This window comes from Microtus ochrogaster, linkage group LG5 (genome assembly GCF_000317375.1).
Source record: "Microtus ochrogaster isolate Prairie Vole_2 linkage group LG5, MicOch1.0, whole genome shotgun sequence".
NCBI classification, from domain to species: domain Eukaryota; kingdom Metazoa; phylum Chordata; class Mammalia; order Rodentia; family Cricetidae; genus Microtus; species Microtus ochrogaster.
Window position 1 is genome coordinate 25,611,361 of NC_022031.1, and position 8,322 is coordinate 25,619,682.

Consider the following 8,322-nt stretch of genomic DNA (forward strand, 5'->3'; position numbering starts at 1 on the left):
AAAAAACAAAACAAAAAACAAACAAACAAAATATGAAAATGACTGTCAGTGTTATAATAAGTTCTGCAAGTTTATATTGTAAACAATTTTGAAGTTCATTTTCATGTAAATAAGCAGAGCTGTTGGGTTTAGGGCATTTTAAATAAGTCTAATTAGCACTTTTTATACCTTCTCTTGCTGCTCAAAATGAGCTGTAGCATTAACAGTTTAACACTAATGAGACTATCATTCTGACAAAACCAGCCACCCTGAGGACTAAAGACGCCCTGAAACCACTAGCAGAAACATTGGCATTGATTGACCTCGCTCCTAAAGGTACAGCCTTAAAATTGTTTGTGTGAGGTTTTTTTTTAATCACAAACATTGATGAACTATTTCTACCTACACAAGACAAGCTCTTCTCTGATGGAAGAACTACTTTGACTGGTGAAAACTCAGTAGCTGTTCCAAAGTTCAAGACTTAATGACTGTGAGTGGTACAAAATCTTTGGACAAGCAAGGAGCTGTGAAGGCCCAAATACTCTTAAAGTAGGCTGCTTAGCTATGTCAATGAGATGACTTGGAGACACACTTCTGGGCTACTTTCCCTGGTATATTGAAACATTTAGTGTCCTGGTATGTTATTTGTATTTTGATATATAAATCTTGCCTGAAGACTAAACACAATGCTAAAACCACTAGAAGTCAGGTAATGGTGATACATATCTTTACTCCCAGGATTTAGGACACAGAGGCAGATGGATCTCTGCGAGTTCAAGACCACCGTGAGCTACACAAGATCAAAGCAGAAACAAATCCAGGTGGTGGTGACTCATCTTTAATCCCAGTACTATAGTGTCTTATACCATTAATCCCAAAACTGGTACTGGGTTTTGATCCTACTGCACGTACTGGCTTTGTGGGAGCCTAGGCAGTTTTGATGCTCACCTTACTAGACCTGGATGGAGGTGAGCTGTCCTTGGACTTCCCACAGGGCAGGGAACCCTGATTGCTCTTTGAGCTGAGGAGGGCAGGAGACTTGATTGGGGGAGGGGGAGGGAAATGGGAGGCGGTGGTGGGGAGGAGGCAGAAATCTTTAATAAATAAATAAATAAATTGAAAAAAATGAGAGGAGAGAAAAGCTTAGTTTGCAGTCACCCAGCCTTGGTAGAGGTTAGTCTTCTGTAGTGGCTTGGCTGCTTTACTTTTCTGGTTTTTGGGTTGAACCCCAATTTATATCTCTGGGTTTTTATTATTTGTACTACACTGTAGTCTAATAGAGACATCTCTGGAGTGATTTTTCCTTACCTGAATTTAATAGTGTTTTCTGAGCTGGAAACAGGAAGCACCAATAGAGAGCAGAGTTGGAGGCTTCACAGTTTATCAAATTGCCTGCCTCAGGCAGCAGCTCCACCCTCAACAGAAGCTTGATCTAGTAGGAAGTAGGATAGTTGCTCAGAGGTTTGAAAAGACCCTAGGTCTTATGAGAATCTGATCTCCAGATTGTCACGAACATTACCTGACAGCTTTACACAGAAGATCCACAAGCTCCAAGTAAAGCTTTTGGGCAGCCTTTAAATTACACAACCTTCTGAACCCCAACAATGGGTAGTGTCCCTGGTCTTGGGCTTTATGAGTTTTCCATCTAAAATATGAAGAAGTCTTGTGACCTTGGAAATCTTCTGAGAGAACTTGACAATAGGTTTCTAAACATCTCTCCTTGTTACCCCAGAGCTCCAACTTTTAGGCCTCTACTTCCTTTTATTAAATTTTATTTTTAAAATAATCTTATTTTAGATATCAATCTCAGTTCCTTCTCTCTCCCATTCTCCCACTTCTCCCATCTTCTTCCCACCCTACTTTCAGGACATTCACTCCTCAGAGAGGGTGAGGCCTCCCAAGGGTAGTCATCAAAGTCTATCACGTCACTTGAGGAAGGGTCAAGGCCCTGCCTCCTGTATGTAGGCTGAGCAAGGTGTCCCTCCACAGGGAATGGGCTCAAAAGAGCAAGTCCATGCACTGGGGATAAATACTGGTTCCACTGATAGTGGCCCCACAAATTGCCTAAGCCACATTCAGAGGTCCTAGTTTGGTCTTATGCAAGGTTCCCCAGCTGTCAGTCTGGAATCAGTGAGCTCCAACTAGCTCTGGTCAGTTGGTTCTGTGGGTTTCCCCTTGCTCATATTATCACTCCTCCCTTTTTATGACTGGACTCTAGGAGTTCAGCACAGTTCTTAGGTGTGGTCTCCAACGCAATCTAGGCTTTGCCTTCTCAGTTTCATGCAATGGCCTCTCTGGACCTCTATGCAGGAGTACATTTGCCTCACTCCTGGAATCACGTGACTTTCCTTAATTGTCAGGGGGGTGGTTTCTTTCCCTCAGAATATAGTTTTTCCTATATTAATCTCTAAGTTTGTGGAATGATTTCCCACTAGGAATGTATGTTATTTTTAAAACATAATCACTGTTACTCACTTTTATTCCAGTTAACTCAAGGGCCTTAGGGCTCCGAATTGTCCAGGAAGAAGTCTTAACTTGCAATTAAATGGGATTTTTGTTGTACCTTTTTGGTAGAAGCATTTTTTTTTCCCTCTGGCATGAGAACTTCTAGGCCCGAAGAGCATACAGGGTTTTGGGAAATGCAAAGATTTTTTTCTTGGTGAGTTACTTGGGATGATGTGCCATTTTATTTTCACCTTTTGGTTCCTGGATTGGAGAATCTTGGCTATAGAAGAAACAGTACCATATATTGGATGCTGATTCAAAGCATATACAGCCTTCTTGAGAATCCTGCCCCAGCCAATAGGTGCTTTAGCAGCTTCTTTAAAATGTCATTGCATCATTCTAGCAAGCAAACTGTTTTAGTATACTGAGAGACATGGTAAAATGAGTGAATTCCATAAGCATGAGTGACTCTTGCTTTTCCTTTACTGCCTTTCCTGGTTAGAATCAATGTGGTGTCAAATACCACAATAGTGGATAAGATACTCTGTAATGATAAACTTTGCATAAAAATTATTTAGTGGAATGTTAAAAACATAAACAAAATAAGTATATATTCCAGTGAAAACAAAGTGATGTCCCCTCTACAATACAAGTGGTTCAATTTAACCAACCATGGCTCATCACCAAAAGGAAGTATACCATATTGAGGCTCAGGGTCAGTCACTGCTTCTGAGAGATTTGGTACTTAGACACAGCCATATATAAATTAGCTTTAGACAAATGAGCTCATAACCCCCATTTCTATGTGGCATTCTAGCTGGAGATAGAAGATGACTGTTCATAAATTGGGTCATGCTATATACTTCATTATCAAATTCTTCTTCTTCTAAAATTAACTGATGAGAATTTACATGAAATAAAAGTTTCTTCTGTCCATTCAGAGAGATCTAGATACATACTTCTTATCCAGATGTTTTCTCACCAATTTTCTAATCATACTACTTCAGTGTCCCTGATCAGCCATCTAAACTCCCGTCTACAGCCTATGAGCCAGTAAACAATAGTACATGTGGCCACTTTTCCTTCCAACCAAAACTTAAGACTATGAGTTCTTCCTAAAATCCACACCTATTGTAAGGAAGGATCCTCAGTGTCCTTAGCAGTTGTGCCAGGAGGGAGCTAAAAGGCTGCAGCTGTCCACTTATCTGTGTTGTCTGCATAGTATAAAGAACCAGCTGTAAGCCAGGCATTTGCCTTCTCTTACACAGACTATCATAGTGCACATCCCATAATGCAATAGATGTAACTGCTTGGGAACAGAAGACATTTTAATAGGAGTAAGAATGATAGGAATTTGGGATGCTTCTTAGTGTAACTCACTTGGGCACTCATGACATGCTCTGGCCAATTGTACACATATCACTTTCATTTGATAATAGATTGCTGCTGTGTGCATCCAATTTTCTGGCTGGTTGGGTCAGTTAATGACTACTGAGATCATATGGAGTAACTCTGTTCAAATGGTAAATTGGTAGTCCATTGTCAAATGTTCAGTTTACACTAAGGCTCAATAAGTGGCCAAGTTCTATCTTCAAAAGGAGAATAGTTGCCTCTCAAAATAATTAACTCTCAAAAGGAGATAGTAAGACCCTGCCTCTTAATACTAAAGCTTTCCACTGTGATTCATCTATAGGGGTGTGGGATAGGCAATAAACAGCATAATTCTTTATCAGTAACTCCTCAAGTACCATAGGGTCTATTGGATTGTAAAGTAGATTGTAAACCTGAACAGCAGCATGGACCTGCTCAAGAGTCCTTTCTGGTTCAAGACTCCATTCAAAACAAAGAGTTTTCTGAATCACTTGGTATATGGGCCTAGGCAACATACCTAAGTTAGCAATTTGATGCCTTCAAAACCTAAATAGGCTCAATAAGCATTGTGCCTCTTGCTTGTAGGGGATCTGTGTACATTTTTGGATATCCTATACTTCTGGACTCAGAAATTTCCCTGAGCAAGAAGACCCGTGAATTTTGGTTGGATTTGTTTCCTATTCTCTAGTGACCATATGCTTTACCAACAAGTCAAAACTGGTTGCTATCTCTTGCTCAACTGGCCAATCAACATAATATTATTGATATGGTGGAACAGTGTAATCCCTAGTGGAAAGGAAAGTAATAAGATCCCTTTGATATAAGTTATGAAGCAGGCAGGCCTGTATAATAATATTACATTGAGGTAAAACTGCAAAAGTATTCTTCTAGGTTTGTGAACTAAAGAAAGAAATGCTTCTTGTGGTCCTTACGGACAAGTAAGGAGAAAGGGGATTAGCTCAATAGCTGTTTACCATCCATTTACCAGGAAATGTGTTTGTGTTTCAATTTTTAAAATGTTCTTCATATTGGGTTCAGCAATTATACTCAATTAATTTCACAACCTTTGCATCAATGTAAAATAATGATCACAGATATGTTAATATATGGATTTAATTTGAGTATCACTTTATAAAATCAGAAACCTACTAGGAAGGGCTATTGTGATGCAAAGGTCAAAATGTCAGTAGAGCAAAAGAAAAAAAAAACACAAAAAACAAAAAAGGAAGCCAGAGGTGGGAAGGGAGGCAATGTTGCTAAGAGCAGTTTCTTCAAACATATTCTATATTCATATTTTTATACACAGTGATTTAATTTTATATGACTATTAATGGATAGTCATTTTTAGAAGAAATTTGTATTTTAAATTGCCTTAAAAGAAATATAATTATCTCTAAATAGCATTTATTTAAAACCTATATTAAGTGCCATTTTGAGGAAATGGAAAGAGATATAATTTGTTCACTAACATATCTACTAGGCACAAAGAAATACAAAGTATGTCACCTCCTGCCAATAAGTAAATCTCTCAAAGTACACACAGAACTGGAGATACTATTAGATAGAAACTGGGTAACTGTTTTTGAGGGGCACAGAAAGAACGGAAGATAACTTTATGGCAGTGATAGCCAGCTCCAGGGGAAAAAGGAAGCTGAAGGGCTTTCTAACTTTAGAGTTAGTTCGCAGAAAAGCTCTGGGGCACAATGGAGAGCTGTTTTTTTTTTTTTTGTTTTTTTTTGTTTGTTTTTTTTTTTTTACGATTTATTTATTCGGTATAGTATTATGCCTGCCTGCATGCCTGCAGGCCATAAGAGATCACCAGATCTCGTTACAGATGGTTGTAAACCACCATGTGGTTGCTGGGAATTGAACTCAGAACCTTTAGAAAAGCAGGCAGTGCTCTTAACCACTGAGCCATCTCTGCAGCCTTGGAGAGCTGCTTTTTTTTTTTTTTAATAATAATGACACTTTTAAAAGTAAAATAAAAGAGAGTAGGAATTATCATAGGGCTCTGCATACAATATGAAAATACATATAGCAATATAATGTTAAATGGATTTCATACAATGACTCAAAAACAAGAAAAGACTATAAGCCAATATCTGATATGGAACTAGGACTCAAACCCCTAGGTCACAAAATGCATGGATGTCTTCTTTTATGTGGTGCTGCCAATCAATTACTGAAGTATCTGCACTTGGATGCAGACTGCCAGCTCCGGGCCTGCTTTGCTGCCTCCATCTAGCTCCACCATGCCATTTCCATTTTGCTGACTCGGTGAGTGTTCTTCAGGGTCATGTTGCTTAGTGGGCATTTCTTAGGGTACCTTAGAATCGATACCAATCGGATTTACACTCTGAGATTTGTGTCTCCAGAGCTGCTTTTTAAATCAGTGGAATGTGTTCAAGTGACTGAATTTCTCAGATGCTTGAATATTTTGGATTTTTGTTTCTGCATTTAGCCCTGTGTTTACTAAATGCTTATGATGAGGATCCTGTCAGAATAAAAGGTCATGGGCCTCACTATTGTATTCTCATTCATATCTGTCATTATATTTTGTTCTTATTTATCCAACTGCCAGACTGTACTCTTCCATGTTTCCTAGCTCCCTCTGGCTGCTAGTCCCTCTTTGTGTATTTATGTAATATATATATATATATATATCTATATAAGTCATGGGCCTCACTATTGTATTCTCATTCATATCTGTCATTATATTTTGTTCTTATTTATATATCTGCCAGACTGCACTCTTCCATGTTTCCTAGCTCCCTCTGGCTGCTAGTCCCTCTTTGTGTATTTATGTAATATATATATATATATATGTATATATTATATATACATATATATATATAATTCTAGCTTTTATTCCTGTCTTAAGATTTGCTGTTCACCTCCCAAGATACCATTTCGAGTTTTATGACCTGCACACACACACACACACACACCATACACATACGGGGAATTAAAACAGCTCGGGAGAGGACAAATCAGCTTCTGCCAGGCAATGCAAGGTGATCATCCCTGAAACCATATGCACAACTAACAAACATGGACTCAACGGATTGCATATTTGTAAGAAGTGGAAGGAAAGGTAGTAATGTAATCCTAATTTAATTTTAAATATTTTTTTTAAAGAAGTGCTTCAGGGGCTAGGGATACAACTCACTGACTGAGAGAGTTGTATATATATTTTCCAATTCAACATGTAATTTAATTACCTTTAAAGGATTTCTCTGGCTAGAAACTCTTTATAGAGATTCTTTGGAGGGCTGGCATCCCTAAAATTCTGACATCTACTGACTATGTTGAAGAAAGCAGGTAAAATGATTTTTTCAAAAAGGGAGTAGGGAGGTGGTCTAGGTTTTCATCAGCTGCAATGTTATCCAGTCAAATAATTTGTTAGACTTATTATTTTTAAAATGTTTATAGTTAATTAAGTAGAGCTAGATTTTGAAGTAATTCAAAAAATTGATACATCTAGTAAGCCTGTATAAATCTCCTACTCATACATAGTAATATGCAGAAGGAGGCCTTTTCTGTCAGAGGGAGCATAAGCCTCAGGACTGCCTGTTTGAGACCTACGTGTGACATTTAACAGCTGTGTGACCATCGGTGAATGACTTCTTCTTGTAAGGTGAAGAAAATAGCAACTATTTTGCATGATTTGTAAGACAGAACAAGATACAGCTCGAAAACTAATATAGAAGCCTGCACATAAAAACTGATGTCAAATACCAGCTCACTCCTCATATTGCAGACCTGTGTGATAAGCTTAAGATTAGAAAATAAATGACTTTTCTGAGAAACAAACTCCTACCGCTATCAAATGCAAAACTGTGTTCCTTACGACAGGAAGTTTGAGCCAAGTCCCTGGTTTCCAAGTCGGAAATTCCATCCCTTAGTGCACCAGTGATTCGAATTCAATGTCCCAGACAGAGTTGCTCATTTCTCAACTAGATGTAATAATGGAAAATGTCTACCTTCCCAAGGGCGACTTTAGCCCAGCTGAAAAAAGAATCTATTTAAAGCCTAGGAAATGAAAATCCTGCTGTTATTGACTATGCGATGAGTAGCTGGTAAATAACGTTCTGTGAGATTGTGGGAGTCGGTGGGTGAGGAGCCCAAAGACTCTCGAGAGAGATTTGGCCAGAGAACCTCTATAAAGGCAATTGGATTACTTCTTAAATTGGAAAAAAGATGCATCATTGAGAGAAGCCAGAATCCTTATGGGAAAAGAGGACTCTATGATACCTCAGCAGGTTGTCTATAACAAAAAAGTTTAATATGTTCTCAAAATTAAATATTAGACAAGTGCTTTGTTGCAGTATACTCAAGACATATAGAACAACATAACCAAGCTGAAGAAGGCCGAAACTAGCATTTGAAATCAGGATCTTTATTTGCATTTAGTAATTAATCTTGGGATACAACTTGGAATGATTGTCTAGCATGCATGAAGCATTTAGGTTCAATCTCTAGAGCACACACATGTGAGAACTCTCTCTCTCTCTCTCTCTCTCTCTC